Raw genomic sequence first — 17,207 nt, forward strand, 5'->3', positions numbered from 1 at the left:
TGGCTCTGAAGACTGGTGGCTTCATTCATGGTATCTCTGAATGGAACCCAGGGCTCTGAGGCCAGGCCCAGGCAGCTCACCCACCCCCACCTACCCCTGTCCTTTTCAAGGAAAGCCCAGTGTCTGCCGTGCCCCAGGCAGAGCGCCGTGGGTGCTCTTAAACCCCCTGGCAGGGTGCTCCAAGGCGGGTCTCCTGCCCGCACCGGCCTTACCTCCGTCTCTCCTGTTCACATGGTGCCTCAGAGTGTGTTTGTTAGTAGTATTGGTCATTTGTGTTGATATTAAAGGGTTCTTTGAACACTTGGAATCTGGAGACAGCCGTTTTCTAAAAGCAGGACAGTGATGGAGAGGGTGGGCACACCTGGTCCACATTGGGCGAGGCGCCTGTGATGGAAGATGTTTGAAAATTAGAGGAGGAGTGATAGGCTTTCCTGCAGGACTTCCCAGAGAGTTATGCGTGGTGCCTTGGGCCTGAGTGTAGCAGCATCCCCCAAATTATTTGGCCAAGGAATAGCTTTTCTAAGATATTCTTGGAACTGTGTTCTCAGGAATGTATTTGGAAAAACTAGGGCACAGTTAAATGTCGTGTTAGTTATTGACATGCCATCTAGCAGGGAGCTCGCCCAAGCCTGCTGTATCTCATGGGCTGTCTTGGTGCTGAATTTGTAGGGCCAGGAGGAGAGAGAGGAGGTAACCTAGAATGGCCTTGGGGTACATTGACCTGCCCACAGTCCACGGGGTAAGCCGCGGGCCAGGTCTCCCATCCTGGATCCCAATGGCCTCCCTCCACCTCCTCAGGTGCCCAGGGCACTGGATTTCCCAGGCTCTGACAGCCTCTTGACATTGGTTTCAGTGAGCAGCTCTTACTGGCTTTCCGAGGTACTCCCCTTTCTCTCTGTTCTCTTTCATCCACATCTAGTTCTCTAGCTGCCTCTCCCTCATCTGTCCCTCCCTCTCTCTTCCTCCTCATTGTCTTTTGTTGTTGTTGTTGTTACCCGGGATTGAACTCAGGGGGCACTCGACCCCTGAGCCACATCCCCATCCCTATTTTGTGTTTTATCTAAAGACAGGGTTTCACTGAGTCGCTTAGGGCCTCGCTTTTGCTGAGGCTGGCTTTGAACTCATGATCCTCCTGCCTCAGCCTCCCAAGCTGCTGGGATTACAGGTGTGTGCCACTGCGCCTGGCCCCATTATATCTTGTGCTGTACAGCATTGTAAATCTTATTAAACAACAGTTATTGCCATTCACCGTAAGCACCCCCCAACACTGCACATCTTTCTCTTATCCTTTTGATGGTTCAAGACCTTCATGTTTTGTGTGGACTTCAGTGAAGCAGGTGAGTAGGATCAGCCTCTGGAACCCGCTTGTAGACTCCCCACCCCCTTCTCTCCCTGCTACAGACCTGGCCTGTCTCTGTGGCACCTCCTGCTCCAGCATTGTGTGTTGACTTTTCTGTTCTTCCCTGTGGGCTGAAGCCTTCCCTGAGGCGGGAACTGTGACTTCAGGTCCCTCCTTACAGCCTGGTGCATACAGCCTATGGATCCGACCCGCACCTGCAGTGTCTAGGGTAACACTGCTGACCCGCATGTTGGATTATACAGAAAGACACCCTCCTGTTTTGCTGGGCAACAGACTCCGTTAGTCCCCCCTGTGAGCAGCCTGGTATGTCCATGGGACACTTTCCTCCTGTTGAGGTTCCCCGGGCTGGTGGGAGAGAAAGACAAGTCATTTAAAACTCAGGGGATGAGAGAAATGGAAAAACCCCATCCCAAGTTTTGTGATAAGGTTCACTTCAGAATAAAATGCTTCCTGGGACTTTCTCGGTATCTTTAAAACCTTCCGAGGGAGAGATCTCATTTGAGGGCTGATGCTATTTAAGTATGGAAGCTTAATAGGAAATATATTTTTCAGTTGGGTGGCACTTACCGGAATATCTAATGATCAAGTACCAAATTGCCTGTGGTCCCACGGCAGCTCTAAACATTGCATTCCAAATTTTAAGAGGCTTTTTAATTCAGCACTTGGACATCCGGGTTTTAATCAATCGTCTGCCGTCTTGGAAGAGATTATTTTAAAAAGTGCCATTTAAGAGAAGCAACCAAAAGTATATCTCGTATAGAGGCTTAACTCAGAAATTAGTTTTTGACACAAAATCGTCGGGAAAGATGCTTACAGAACCCACTTTAAACCTCTCGGTGCCAGGGGATAAAAGCCCCCTCTTTGGGCCCAGCTGTTTCTCTGTCAAGGGGCAAATACCCCAAGTGATCAGTCACATGACCTTTCATATCGGTGTAAACCGTCCTGGACTCTAGGGATTATTAACTGCCAGGTCTCATTTCTGACGGCTTGTTAGGTAACCTCTGGCCCCTGAGCTCTGCTTATTCCCACCGGTACTTGGCTCCTACTGGGAGCTCCCGGGGCTGGGGTAGGTTGAGGTGGGCCGAGCGTGGAGCTTTGAAAATACATTTCCGTGAAGAGCCAGCTTAGTATCGATTGGCAAACGCGGTGTGTACAAGAGTCACCCCAGAGTGGCTGGGGCCACACTGAAGCCAACAGGAAGCACAGGCAGAGGGGCAGTCAGATCTGTGAGCTGCGCACTGCAGGGCGACTTCAGCTGGGAGTGCAGGGAAGCTTTGCTGGCCCCACTTGCGCCACCTGTCACTCACTCCTGTTTCATTGACTGCTTTATGTGGAGCGAGGCACTGCGGAGATACAGCAGGCGTGGAAAATCCAGCCTCTGCCCTTGGGGAGGCCAAAGACCGGGACACATTTGTGACACCATCTCTGATTTGACTGTGTCATGGTTTGGCATGGAGACGGTCCAGACCAGACAATCCTGATATCTTCCCTGCCACGGATTCTGAAGGAGGGTACTCCAGGATTCTGAGGCCACTTGCACCCCCACATTTTACCTCGTCTCTGACCTCTAGCAGAGGTTTGTGTGTGCAGGGCTTGGGGTGACTGCTCACCGCACACCCAGCAGTAGTGATGGACAGTGACCAAGATGCTTTTGCAGTTCACAGGTCCCTCCTACTTACCCCCCAAGGCCTTCCAGAAAGCGTCACTGTTTGTCCTTTGGATTCCATCTGACCTGGGTGTACGGCTTGGAGTAATTACAATCCTGAGTGCGTGGCACAGGCTCATTGGTGGTACAAGCAAGGCCTGCTCTGACACTTGGCCTTTGGTCTTGCTCCATGGAGACTGTTATCAGACCTCATCGTCACCTTGCCACACAGGTCATGCAGGCCCCTGGCTGCTTTGTCCCCAGGTGTAGTTCACTCAGCACTTGAAATTAGGTTGTGTGTGTTGAGGGGAGAGGTCCTGTGCTGGGGGCAACCACATGGAACCTCTGCTGGGTGAGGTGGCCCCTTCTTCCAAGAGGTCACACTGTGGTGCTGCCCTGAACCATTTCATTTTGTCATCTTTCACATATGGACCCACCTAGCCCCTTCCACTCCGTCTCTACCACACTCTGCAAATTTTCTTGACCAAGACATATTCATCCAACTCCTAACTTAATTTGTTTCTCTTTCTGCTAAGTTAATGCACACGGTCTTTCCAAGGATAAGTACTAACCACAGGACTGCGCTTGCACAGACCCTCTAACTAGACATGTCCTGGGTACTTATCCTTAATTCAACACACTTCCTTCTCCAGGTGATGGAGTTCTCTTCTGATTAGTCATACCTTGCTCACCAGTTGCTTGACACTTTTTAATCTTCCTATTTAAAGGAAATCTTTCTTGAAAAATAAAAGCCCATCTCGACTTCCTTCTCTCCAGAACCTTCCTTCATTAGCCTTGCTGAGCTGGGAGTGAGCAGCTTCAAGGGCATCTCAAGGTTGATTGTGGGAGGCTTGCTTCTCTCCTTGCAGTGAATGTGTAGAGTTTTCTAGTAAAAGTCAAGGCTGCCTTTCTGATTGTTTTTATGGAGTTGAAGTCCCTGGGCAGCAATTCTTTTGGGTCCAGAGCAGATTGTGCCTGGATACGTGGCTTTCTCTTTTCTTAGGGGTGAGCAGAGTACGTGAGCACATGGGAGCAGAAGGGTAAGGGATAAGGGGATCCCTGATTTAGTGGCATAAATCCCACCATTGACTCCCTGACCTGTTCTTCTGGAGATGACCTCTTCCCGAGTGGTGGGTGGCACCTTGGTAGTGCCCATCCTGCCTGTTCGTGAGCTGTAGCCGTTTTGCCCAGGAGGCCACAGAGCTGCTGCTCTGCTTTCCTCATCCACACCAAAGCAAGGGGCCAGAACGTCAGATGTGACTGATGTCCCAGCCAGGCATTTTGAGGTCTGACTTGGCCAAGGGTTCTGATAAAGTTAAAAATACCTTAGACCCTTCCCTCCTTAGAATTTTATTTCTTTTCTGGGAAAGTGCTCATTTCATTTCTTCCTCCTCCTCCCTCCTCTTCTCTCCTTTTTTCTCATTTCTCCAGGAATGTTATTGCCTTTGCCAATAAGAGTTGCAAGCCCTCAGCAGAAATTATTGCCTGTCCTGATAAACTTGCATCCACCTGTTGGCCCCAATCACTCCATATGGTGCAGATATTTTTTTTTCTAAAACATTGCTGTTTCTTTAAAATTTTTTTTTTTTTTTTTTTTTTTTTTGTAGTGTTGATGGACAGCATGCCTCTGGGTGGTTTTTTTTTTTTTTTTTCATTTTTTGTTTTTTTAAATGTGGTGCTGAGGACTGAACCCAGTGCCTCACACGTGCTAGGTAAGCACTCTGCCACTGAGCCTTGGTACAGATATTTTTTATTTTTATTTTTTGGTACTGGAGATGGAACTCAGGGGTACTTTTACATTTAGCTCATCCCCAGAGAGAGGACTTCACTAAGTTGGTGAGGCTGGCCTTGAATTGCGATCTTCCTGCCTCAGGCTCTCTAGTTATTGGGACTAGACATGTACCACTGCATGGGCATCATTTTCTTTAAACTTAAGAAAATTATAAAACTTTACATTTAATAATACTTATGCATGGAAAGTCATGGTTACAAAGAGCATAAAAAAGATATTTATACTCTTTTCTATAGATTTGATAAACTTTTAAGTTACAATGTAAAAGAGAACGACTTGGTGTTTGCATTATTTCAGCTTTTATGTAGAAAGATAATCAGATATCACGGAAAATATTAGCTTTGTTTTAAAAATAATTGGACAGATGCCACAGCAGGACCTGACATCTGCGTTTTCCTGCCTCTTGTGTCTGCTCTCTTCCCACAATCCCCCCCTGCCCCAGCACTTACTATTGCTGTGACATGTATTTGCAGCACTTGGTTTTCCAACTTTGGTTTTTTGAAAGATGTGCTTTAAATTTTCTTTTTTCTACCTGGTGGCACACACCTATAATCCCAGCTACTTGAAAGGCTGAGGCAAGAGAATCTCAAGTTCAAGGGTGACCTCTGCAATTTAGTGAGACCTGTCTCAAAATAAAAATTAAAAAGGGCTAGGGATATAACTTAGAGGTAGAGCACTTCTGGGCTCAATCCCCAGTACCCCCCCCCAAAAAAAAGATTATTTATATATATATATATATATATATATATATGCAAAAAAACCAAAGTCCATTTTTTGAAAGAATTTAAATAATGCACAACTTATGTACAGTACAGAACACAAGTGTCCCTCTCACAGAAATCCCACTGTGGAAAGTTTGGCACACATCCTTCCATGTATGTTTTTATGGGTGTACATATACATACAGGTGTGTATGCATGTATGTGCACATAAAATACACTTGTTTAGCATAAGTGGGATAAGTCAGATTTCCTTCTTAATTCATGAATATATTTTGGCTTCTATTTTCCTCTTAATCTTTCAGTCTTCCCCATCCTTCAGGGTCTGGTTCAGTATTTAAGAAAGCGCAAGTGGACCTGTTAAATACTGCATTTTGATTTTTTTTTTTTTTTTTTTTTTTGGCACTGAGGGTTGAACTCGGGGGCACTGCATTGACTGAGCACTTATCATATACAAAATTCTGTTCCAAGTGCTGTAAACGTGGTAATGAGCCCATGAGGTGTGGATGCTCCTGTCCCCATTCTAGAGATGAGGACACTAAGGTGCAGGTAGGATGAGTAAGGCCCCAAGTCCTAATGGCTAGTAAGTGAGGAGCTGGTGAGTCCCTTTTTTAGTCCTTGTGTACCCATCTTTAAATGGACTACTGAGGCCTAGTTAAGAGAGTTGTATGAGGTTTAAATCAGATGATGCCTCCACATCTCCCCAAGTCGGGGTAGAATGCCACTCTGTCATGGTCCTGAGTAAAAGGCCTCCGTCCTGCTGAATTTCCTTCCTAGCACTCACCATCACTTGGCAAAGAGTTGGTCATGTCCCGTCTCCTGTCTGTTCCCATGTGCTTGGCAGGGCTCCCTGTACCTGCTCCAGGGCGGTAAGCAGCTGTTGAACAGGTAGATGTTCGTCCTCACTTCTCCACCATTGCGTCCCCACCGCGGATGTCCAGAAAACACTTGGTGAAGCTGCCTGAAACGGCATTCTCTGCCAGCTCCACATACCAACAGAGGGCCCTGAACTTGACTCAAGATGGTCACATTGCTGTTTTTATTTTTTCTCCTATTGTCAAGAATAAGAAGCTAGTGTGTCAAACATGTTGCCCACCCCTGATTTTCCTGACGTCTCAATTTAAATCCTTTCCAATTCGAGTATGAAATTATCCATCAGTCACAGAGAGGACTCGTGTCTTCGGTGGTGACTGTCAGAAAATGCCAGACCTCACTGGAAAAGCTGTGGGGGAGGGAAGAGCTGGCTAGTGGAGACTGCCTGCTCCTGAAGCTGTCTACCAGAGGAGTGGGCAAGCCCCAGGTAGGCTGGTTCGAAGGAGGGTCCTGACTCCTGAAAAACTGAGGAACGCTGACCAGGCTTTCTCAGTTCTCCAGGCCTGAACAAGCCTTTCTGCTCAGTAACACTATGGTTTCAGGCAAGATTCTCAGTGTTCACATCTATAAAGTGGATTGTAGTATATTAGGGTAGATTGTGTTATGCTGTAGTAACAACCCCAAGAATTCATAAATGGAAAGGGGTTTCTCCCTCCCTCCTGCTACTCGTCCTTCATGGATTGGCAGGGCCTCTGCTGCTTGTCTTTTAGCTGGGTATTAAGTAGAAGGACGAGAGCTTGACTGAGCACAGTGTCTCAAAGCTTCTACCCAGGAATGAGACATCACTGCTCTCTTAATTCATCAGCAAAGCAAGTCCCTGTGGACACATCTGACTTGATGGGGTGGGCTGTAGTCTTGCTGCACCCCAGGAGGAAAGAGCAGAACTGCTGATGCATAGCCCAGGGCTCCCATAGGTGTCACCTGACTCCCAGGAGTTCTAAGGACTCAGCCGAGTGACATAGTGCCTGCACTTAGTAGGCACTGAGTGGACTGTAGTGCCGCTGATCTGGTGGAGGCGGAACGATGCTGATTGGAGACTCAAAGCTGATCCACAGAAGCTTTATCTTACTGATCTCTTTCTGCAGCTCATGTGTGTTGGGTTTGAGTTCCCCGAGTTTCAGGTGTGTACTTTGAACTGAGGATCAAAGCAAGACCTACGTGCTCTGAGTCCTTGACGAGCTCATGATCTCCCCTTGGCAGCAGGGATTGAGGGTTGCTTTGGGGTTTTCATTTTCAGGCCTTGAACTTGCTAGGAAAACTTGCAGACTAAGGTAAAATAAAATGTGGGAGCCAGAAAGACCTTTGGTTCCTGGTTGTCATCTCAAGACGCTTCCAGGGAAAGATGCAGAGACACAGTCCAGACGAAACTCAAGGGATCTGTTGCCTTGGATGGTGGGAAATCTAGAATCGGGTGAGCTGCGGCTCCAATGTGAACCCTGAGATCTGCAATGTCTTGGAACCCTGGTCCATTTGTCCCCGACTCTATTCTCATATTCTCATCCTCTTCCTGTTCCCCTCATGGAAACAGTAGTAGCTGCAGTGATCCTGGGCTCCTAGTTGTCAAGGGGAAGAGTGAATCTCTACCCAGTGTTGGCAGCAGAAACCCCAAGGGCTGTTCTGATCTAACTGGACTATGTGTTGAGCAATCTAGAACTGGCAGTCCAAGAGGGCAGGAGAGCAGCAGGGCGGGAGATGCTGATTGGTTCACATTATTTTATGCCCATTCTTGGGTCAAATCTCTGTGGGATGATTGCCCCAGGAGAGGAGTGGGTGCCAGGCAGAGCAGCCAGCCAGACCCTGTCCCTTTTTCTTGCCCCCTCCCTCCTCCATTCAATCCATTGCAGCCACTATTATTGAAAAAAGAGGGTTTTTTGTTTGTTTATTGTTTTAGAAACAAATAATATATGAATACACTCTCACAATACATTCTCAATGTAAACATTCAGACTTTGAGTTAAAAATCTCTTTGACCCCCATTCTGGATTCCCTTCCCTTTCCCAAAGATAACTATTCCAGTGAGTTTGGTGCTCATCCTTCCAGAACTTTCTATTAGGATAGAAAGATACTTGCTTTCATACATTTTTCTTTTTCCTGTTGCCAGGTACCATTATGGGTCTTGTGTATATTGAGGCATCCCTCACCCCAAGACTTTCCTTACAGGTGAGCCATCGACTCTGTTCTGAGAGGGGCTGGCAGAGAGCCTGGTGCAGCAGCCTTGGGGCTGTTGGTGTCCTGTTGCCGCTCGGCTTTTGCCTGGTTGGTGGGTGAGCTGCTGTATTTCCCCCTCTGAAGTCCCCCCAGAGTCTCCCCACTGAGAGAGCAGCGACCAAGGGCCTGTTCTCCCCTCCTGCTCCAAATCCACTTTCCCTCCCACCCTGCCTTGTGAATCCTCCTCACAGCCAGGACTGTGTGGTTGATTGTGTTGCTGGGTTGTGCAAGGCCAGCTCTCGATGATCACGTGCGCCTGGGCTCTTTCCTTCTGTCATCTTCCTGGTTCTTGCTTGGTGTGTGACTCCTGAGCAGAACTTGGTGCAAGCTTCTGGAGTCTGACTTTGAGTAAGAGGAGCACACAGGTGTGTTGCAAAGGAGCAGCTGGCCCCTCAGCCGGGGTGAGGGCTGCCGATCCCCCCACTGCCACGCCCTCAGCCAGGGTTTCCAGGGTACCTCGATGCTGCAGACCACCGTTGACCCCCTTGAGCTGCTGCCTGCTGAGACCTGCCAGGTGCTGGGCGAGCAGCTCTCCTGCAGAAGCCCTGCCACAGCCCCCAGCACAGCTGCTGTTTTACCGGAGGAAAGTGAAGTCAGAGAAGTGTCCGCTAGTTGAAGGCCACATGGCCAGATCAGAACTAGTCTTTAAAAAAAATATTCAAAATGAGGAAAGAAATCACAGCAAATCATGACTAAAGAGCTGTTACACCACAGAATCCAGAAGAACACAGTTTTAGTAACCACCTGGTGCACTGTCATTCTTTTTCTCTTGAAGCTGTATGCTCCAATAGCCTCTTTATAAGACAGAGCTATTATATCATTTTCTATACAGAGAATAGAAATAATTCAGTTGTTCTAGCCTGGTAGAGCAAAACTTATTTTTTCCAACATCTTATTTAAAACTTTAAAAGCAGTTATGTGAAAGAATTTTTTAGTGAATACCTGTGTACTTGCCACTTAGATTCCACTGTCACATTTACTGTGCCTGTTACTTTGTCCATCCGTCATCCATTGTTCGCCTACCACACACCTATCATTTCATCATTTTTTAAAAAATTCATTTCAAAGTAAATTACATACACCAGTACGCTTCCTCCAGACACTTCAGGGTCTATGTAGCGCTTTTCTTTATCCCAGGGTGTCCCTTCGTGCCCCTTCCTACTGTTCCCCATGGCCACCCTCCCAGAGTCGACCACTGTTCTGGTTTTTTCCATTATGGACATAAGTTTTTCTTCTCATTGAAACTTGCATGGTGGTTCCATTTATTTTTTGAAAGGTTAATAACTCGCACATGATAAAAATTTATAAGGCAGAATTTTGTAGAAAAAAAAGCAAATCTTCTGCTCCCTTCTGACCCTCACTTCTGGCTGCCCTTCCCTCCCAGGCATCCCTGATTGGCAGTTTCTAAAAATGGTCAGTGCCCACAGACACGGCTCTCATCCCAGCACACAGATTGACGTACCTCCTGCTTCCCTGCGAAAATAGTAGCTTCCCTGGCACACTGCTTTGCATCTTGCTTCTGACGTTCTATCCTGGAGACCTGTTAGCAGAGGAGACCTGTGCTGTTCCTTTAGTGGCCACATAGTCTGGCAGTGTTGTATTCTGTGTAGCTATTACTTGTCCCCAGGCTTCGATGCTGTCACTGTGCTGCAGTGAAAGTCCTGTAGATTTGTCTTCGCACATATGTTGTCTGAGCATCTTAATTACTTGGAAAGGAACTAGAGGTCCATTTTAGTAACTCAGATATTTTTCTCACACTCTTCCCTTTCCTTCCCTCTTACAACCATCCCTTCATCCATCTGTCTATCTGGACATCTGCTCATCTGTCCCTCCAGTGGGAATGTTCATTGAGCAATCGAAGATGCCTGCTGCCATCATGGGCACTCCGAACATCATCCTTGAGATTGTTATTATCTTTTGGGAAAAATAGATGCATCAAAACCGAATTCACAGAAGTCTGATAGGCTATCTGGGTTTCTGGGATATCCAGCAGATAAAATGAAAATTCTTTAAGCTCTTATTTGCCGTTTGCCTACTCCCAGCCAAGAGTCCTCCACCTTGACTGTTTTTAAAACCACATGGATTCAATGCCTCTAACTGTAGATATGTGACAAACAAATTAACAGACAAGCATGGAACCCAGGAAGTGGTCCAGACCCAGGCCAGCTGCCTTCTGGAGGCAAGGATTGCACATGGCCAGCCTCACAAGCAGATCAGCAGCCCGAGCCTGGTCATCCCAGCTGGAGGCCAGAGCCATGCCATTCCATATGAGAAGGCAGGAGTGCTGGGGTGGAAAACAGGCACCATTTTTGGTAGAGAGCTAACTGACGAAGGGAAGGCTGTTGGACAACAGGGACAAGAGGTAAAGTGACTGGAAAACACAAGTCATGGGCCATTTCATGGTTGGGGACAAAGATTTGCTGCCCTGTTGTGTCTTCCTTCCTGCCTTCTTTTGAGTGGTGTATCTGAGTGCCCTGTTAGAAGAGAGGAAGTAAGATTCTTTTTCTTTGTGTGTGTGTGGTTTTTTTTAAAATCTCCAAACTAACTTATTCTTACCATGCATGAAGATTTTGAGTTTGCTACAAAGCAGTTTAAAAATTGATGGATGTTTCAGTGTGGAAACTGAGCTTATATGATAAGTCATTCATTGAATCGGTCACAGTCAGTACCCACAGTGTGCCAAGTGCTGGGCCAGCTGCTGGGTGTCATGGAACTGGTAGGCATGGTGAGCATGGGGATGGGGAGCCTGCTGCCTGACTGCAGAGGGGTCCAGGGCACAGCTCAGCATGGAGTGATTACAAGCTGAGGATTGTGGGTGGCAGAGGGTGGCATTGGGAGACCTGTTTAGATGTGGTGTTTAGAGAAGGGGCCTCCTAGGAATTCACATCTCAGCTGAGACTCAAGAACGAGACCTACTGGCCTCGAAAAGAGAGGGGAAGACAGGGTGAGGACAAGAGGGAGTGTACGAGACTTGTAACACTGGCCACAGGTTCCACGATGGACAGAGGGAGGAAATGGGTGAAGGTGTTGTATACAGTAGGTGCTCAAACCCTGTTGGTCAAAGCCCTCTTACCTGTGTTGTTGATTTTTAAAATGGCAGCAAAGACTGGGTGGCATGTGGTAAGCAGGGAAGAAACCAGGGCTTGCTGATACCTAGTGACTTCTCTATGCTGTGGCAAGCGCCCAGGAGTAGAGCTCAGAACACCCAGGTAGTCCTGTCCCTGGGAACTGCTGTGCTCGGCTCAGGGTCTGGAGGCATTGACTGTGTGGGCAGATGTCAGAGAGGACCTGGTCAGAGGTCTGGCCTTGCTCTCCATGCCTGGGACCTACCCAAAGCCATTCTGCAGTGACAAAAACAAAAGACTTAGGGTTTTCAGCCACTGTTCACCTGTGGACATCTGCTTTAGAGTGGCAGCTCCCCTCAGATGGGCTTCACCCTGTTGGAGGTGCTTCACCAATACCAGTTGGGTTCTATGATCTTCCGAGCCTTGTGGAGGCTAAGTGCACAGACTGAGGCCTCTGCATCAAGGGGCAGCCTGGCATGGTGGGCAGGGTGCTCTTCTCTGGGCCCACACCTGCATTCGAGTACCATCTCTGTTGCTCACGAGTCCGGTGGCCTTGGGTAATTTCTGTGGGCTGTCTTTGTTGTGTGTCAAACCTACCCCAAATTTAACAGCTTAAGTGTTTTAAGTTTTCTTAAATGATTTTGTGGGTTGACTGGGCTCAGCTGAGTGGTTCTTCTGCTTCATATGGCGTAAACAAGGTGCAGTGATCTGGAGCTGCACGGAACTGGACATCCAAGATGGCATCCTTATTCATCCAGCCATTGTTGCTGACTGTCCACTATGATGTAGATGGAATTATGGACCAGAATTCCTCATGCATCCTACCCCCACCTGGAGATAGTTGAGCACTTGAAATTGTTGAGGCTCCTGAGCAGGCTAGGAGACTGGGTGGGTTCCTGACAACATTCCTCCTCCTGTTTATTCACATGGAGCCCTCTTGTCCTGCCTGTGAGTGGAGGTGACACCTCTTCCCACAGGCTGTTGAGAAGAAGACCTGGGACCAGCTGTGACATGAAAGCACTCAGCTGGGGGCTGCAGTTGAGTGCATCTCTGAGGAGAGGAGGCTTTTGCCACCCCTGTCCACATCCTGATTCCACCCAAGGGAGGGAGCTTGCTTTTTTGTCCATGATTTGACAGATTGGCTGATGTTCCTTCCCTCCCCTCCCTTCTCTCCTCCTCCTTGCTCCTTCATAAGCATCTATTAAGCAATGGACGATCCTCCACTTTGGTAGAGCTGTAGAACTTCTAGGCTCTGCCCAGGTTTGGGGAAGTGACAAGCATGGTGCAGGCTGAGCCAGTGCTGGAGTCCATGTTGACGTGGGAGTTGGAGCTCGAGGCCTGTGAGAGAGCTGCCCTCCTGGCCCATCCCTGCCCCTCAGGCCCAGGGGAGCCGGACTCAGGAAGGATCGTAAAACCACTGCTCCCGCACCAGGAGTGAATTCTTCACAGATCTCTGCCCCTCCGTGTCCTCACACATGCAACGCTGGTGCCGTCTGCTCCAGGAGGATCGAGGACTCTTGCTGCCCTGTTTCCGTAGCACTGGGCTCTGCTCTCCCTGCACCCAGCTATTGCCACATGATTGCACAGACCACAGGCAGAGGGGGAGCTGCCCATTTCTTTATGCCCTGTATGGAAGGTGAACCAAGAGAAGGCCACGTCCCCGAGATGAGTCCTTCAAGATCCTCCAGACTTCAAGAGGTCATAGGGCATGTTGGTGGCTAATCAATAGAAAGTTGTTTTTTTGTGTAAAATAGTCTCTGCCCCACCTTCTTCTGTCACCAGCATATGAAGTAAAGGAAGCTTTCTGAACATTTGCTGTGGACTCCAGGGGAGCTCTGGCGCCATTCTGGACAGGCAGCAAAAAGACAGTTGTAAGATGCTCACTGAGCCTGGTCTGCCGCTGTCACCCTACTACTGCCCTGGAGCCTGGCCTCATGCTCCGTAGAGGCTTGCAAGGTCATGGATTCTTCTAAGCAGCCTCGTGGGCACTCGGGTAGACACACAAACATCTGGCTTGCTACTCCCAGTAAGGCCACAGCATTAGCAGAAAAATGTCTAAATCAAAAGGACTTGGCCCCAGACCCATGCACTGGCCATCTAAGATTCTCCAAAAAGCAGCAGCCTGGAGGGGAAGCTGATCTGGACCTTGTGTTGATCCATTTGGAAGAAGCTGTTTGTTGCTTGTAATTATAAAGTGATGTCTGTCCATAAGATGGCCGCCCTGTCTCTTCCTTCCATCCCTTTGGTTGCCCTCTGTTTCTGCTTTGTGGGATGCCTATGCTCAGGTGCTTGGGAATGAGGCCCCTGGGGACAAGCTCTGTTCCCTTTGTGTTTGGGCTGTGGCTGTGTTTAAAGGAGGTGGTGTTTGTGCATCATGAGGGAACTGGTGTCCCTAGAGCCTGTGAGTCCCTCCTCCAGTCTGATCCTTAATCCACACACCATGCCCAGAAGAGCTTGCCTAGCCCCAGGTGCAAGGGAAGATTCAGAAGTTCGATGGCCGAGCGCTACCTACAGTCCTGCTGAGGAACAGATGTGCGCCCCTCCCACTGGACTCCATGTGGGTGCACAAGGGAGAGAGGAGGGTGGTGTCTGGAAGGCCACGTGGGTGCAGAACCCTGGCTCCATCCTTTTCCATCCCTGATCAGTGAACGCGAAGGCAAAGCCCCTTCCATCTGGCCTTCTGCATCTTGGTGAGATGCCTAGGGTGGGAAAGAGATGCAGAAACCACATGACGCACTCTGAGCTTGCTCCAGGACGTGTGTCTGCCTGTGGCCACTCAACTAACACGTCCTTGTTGTAGAAAATGCTGAAAAATTCCAAATCTAAATCAGACTCATCTCTCAGAGGCAGCTGGCTTCTTTCCTAGATGTGGCCCCTGTCATCTGGCATCTCTCTCAGATATAGCTACTGTCGTCACCTGGCTTCTTAGATAAAGCCACCATTGTCACCTGGCTCCTTCTCAGAGGCCACCACTGTGTCATCTGGCTGCATCTCACCCCAACCCTGCCGACACCAAGTGAGCTGGGGATCACACTGGGCATTTGCAGTCTCTAGCTGCTTGTTATTAAACAGAGACTAGAGTTTTTTTATCTCTTTCATGAAACATTTATCAAAAGCACTCTTTTGGGGGAAGCTAATACATTTGTATTAAATTTCTTCAACTTCCTTCACAGCTCACATGCCATCAGAGTATTTGCGAGTAGCCTCATTCCCAGTGCTGTGCTCCCAGGCCCTGCCCCTGGACACCCCTTTCTTTAGTCTCTTGGATTCACATCTTCAGCTTTTTGATGCAGAAACAAGTTCAGTGGGATCGTCTCACTTCCCCACGTCTGCCCCCGAGGCAGCGTTCTGGCCCTAATCTGCACCCTTCTTTTGCTTCCCCTACTGATCTAAGATGTCTTTTCATAATAACACAGAGAAAGCTAGTGCATTCTTCAGAAGCATGATTACATTCTTTCAAGTAATTTAAGCCATACTTGTTTTTAATCTTACGGAAAGAGGAAATGAAAAATGGGCCTTTTTCCTCCCAATCTCACCCCTAATCTGTTATTGGTAATAGCCATTTTTCCTATTTATTACGTATTTTTCCAGAATTACTTTTAGGTCTGTAGCCTCAGGAATGTATGTGTGTGCAATGTGTCTGCACGCACATACACACGTGTATGCAAAGCCTATTTGAAATTTCTTCAACCTGGCCATCTCATGTGGACATCATAATTTCTTGAACCACTTCACTTCTCTGCAGTTGGATCTTTAGATTGTAATCTTTTTCTTTAAGTTCTTTAAGCAGTGTAAAGAGGGATGATCTTTGACATAAATTTTGGTGGTGTCTTTGGGTTTCTTATAGATGAATTTTGTTGGTGGGTTCCTGGGTCACAGGACATGGATATTTTATTGGATCTTGATACATGCAGCCTCATGTTTCCTAATATTCCATCTCTTTGCAGTCACCTGGAGGAAAGTGGTGGTCACTGCAGTATCGGGGTGGCACCAATGCCCAGCCCAGCAGATCCCTGGACCCCTGCGGTATAAGACTGTAGGAAACTGGGGCACTGACCAGAAGCAAGGCAGGAGTCTCCTGGCTGCTTTGCAGGAGTCTGTTCGCAGTGCCATCACAGGGACATCTGCCTGCAGCCCAAGCTGGTGGCTCGGCACAGATGTCTGTGGAGGGCTCAACCTAGTGGCTCTCCCTGTGGCTGCCATGTACAGGGGGAAAGCCCCCTTGAGCTAGCCAGACAGGTTCTATGTCTGAACACACTGCTGAAAGGTAAAGAACACACCACCCTGCCTTCTCAGGTGCGGCTATCAGAACTCAGAGATACGAGATCTTTCTCCCGGCAAGCTCTACTCTGGGTATCTTACACATAACAGCTCACTCTGTCCTCAGGACAACCCCATGTCACTGTTACACCCACCTCACAGTTGAGAAAAGAGCAATACAGAGAAGTGATTTGCTCTTAGCCACACAGGAAGAAGGGGTCTGACCCTGGGCCCAGGCTCCATATCCACTGCACTCCCACCCTCAAAGCCAGAACCTAGCTCTTCAGGAAGAGTTGCTTCACGTCCAGCCTTCCACACAGGCCGAGGGGCAAGCCTTGCCTTTGAGCTGGTTTTCCTCTTTGCTGAGGGTTCCCGACAGAGGAAACTTAGAAGTCTTAAAGGCCTGGGTTCCTGTCTGCTTCCTGATATTATCTTGGGCAAGTTACGCATCCTTTCTTGCCTCCTCCGAAAAGTTGGGGGATAACACCCATCCCTGGGGTTGTTATGGAATTGGCAAGATTGTGGATAAACTAAAGTCCTGAAAAGTGAAGGTGTGAGTTCAAGGGTCTCTCTTTTCCCCTCACTACCTTATGTTCTTCCCCATTCCATTGGGTTCCCCTTAGCCTTGGCCCACATCTTAGAACCCTAGCGGATTCAGTTTCTCAAGGAAGCAACTTTCCTGGGTTTTGAAATAACATTGCTGTTTATGGAGCATCTACTTGTGCTGAGCCTTTTGCAACCTGCTTTATAGAACAATTGTGACTCCTGGGACAGTCCTGAGGATTGGTTTCCCTGGGACAGAATCAAGGCTGGAAGGGTGGGGCTCACTCGGGATCCCACAGGCTGTTGAGTGCCTGCTGGACCCTTGTCTCCATCAGCATCCCTGGGCAGCCCTGGTGGGGACCATTGTACCTTGAAGCCTGGTTTCTCTTACCCCATCACATCCTCACAAGGCCCCTCTGAGTGAGGAGAAGCCAGGTGCTGCCTGAACTTCTCATACATTGTGGGGAAAGGTCAGGGCCGTTTCAGGGTAGACATTGGCCTTTGGTGTTCGCGTGTCTGTGTGATGCCCATCATGGTGACAATGGATATTTTCCCCATCACCATCTGATATCTTGCATCTCAGATCCTAATTAGCCCTTTATAGCTCCAAAATTACACGCTTTTACATGCCTGTGATTATCTCAATAGGATTAGCAGTCCTTTTCCTGTAAAGATAATTGAGATGGCTCATGGTGGCATATTTTATTACTGCAACATTATCTCCAGCCATCCCTGCACAAAA

General features: G+C 48.3%; 1 protein-coding gene across 1 annotated transcript in view; it reads left to right on the forward strand.

Annotated features, from left to right (window-relative positions):
- SNX29 (sorting nexin 29) overlaps positions 1–17,207 on the forward strand; it is a 388,450-nt gene that overhangs the window by 266,285 nt on the left and 104,958 nt on the right. The window lies entirely within an intron of this gene.

This window comes from Spermophilus citellus (genome assembly GCF_964194105.1).
Source record: "Spermophilus citellus genome assembly, chromosome: 6".
Taxonomy (NCBI): Eukaryota; Metazoa; Chordata; class Mammalia; order Rodentia; family Sciuridae; genus Spermophilus; species Spermophilus citellus.